The sequence below is a fragment of the Arachis duranensis genome, chromosome 7 (genome assembly GCF_000817695.3).
Source record: "Arachis duranensis cultivar V14167 chromosome 7, aradu.V14167.gnm2.J7QH, whole genome shotgun sequence".
Classification (NCBI taxonomy): Eukaryota; Viridiplantae; Streptophyta; class Magnoliopsida; order Fabales; family Fabaceae; genus Arachis; species Arachis duranensis.
Genome location: NC_029778.3, coordinates 59956662 through 59957013, shown reverse-complemented (window position 1 = coordinate 59957013; position 352 = coordinate 59956662).

Below are 352 nucleotides of genomic sequence, written 5' to 3'. Positions count from 1 at the left end.
ACACAAGCACATGGTTAGGGACAGCTTGGTTTAGCCGCTTAGGCCTGGATTTTATTTTCTTGGGCCCTCCTATCCATTGATGCTCAAAGCCTTGGATCCTTTTTACCCTTGCCTTTTGGTTTTAATGTAACACCCTACCATACAGAGTCTTATGCTTAAGTCATAATTCAGAGATGGCAAGGTATTACGGCCTCTAAAATAAAAATTTAGTACTTATAGTAGTATGAATGATTGATTATAACTAGGAGCCTTTGTAGAAAAAGGGGTAAATAAAAACCGCAACTCAAAAGCGCAACACTCCGCTCGATAACGTAACGAACAAGGATAACCAACGCGAGATTATATATATACA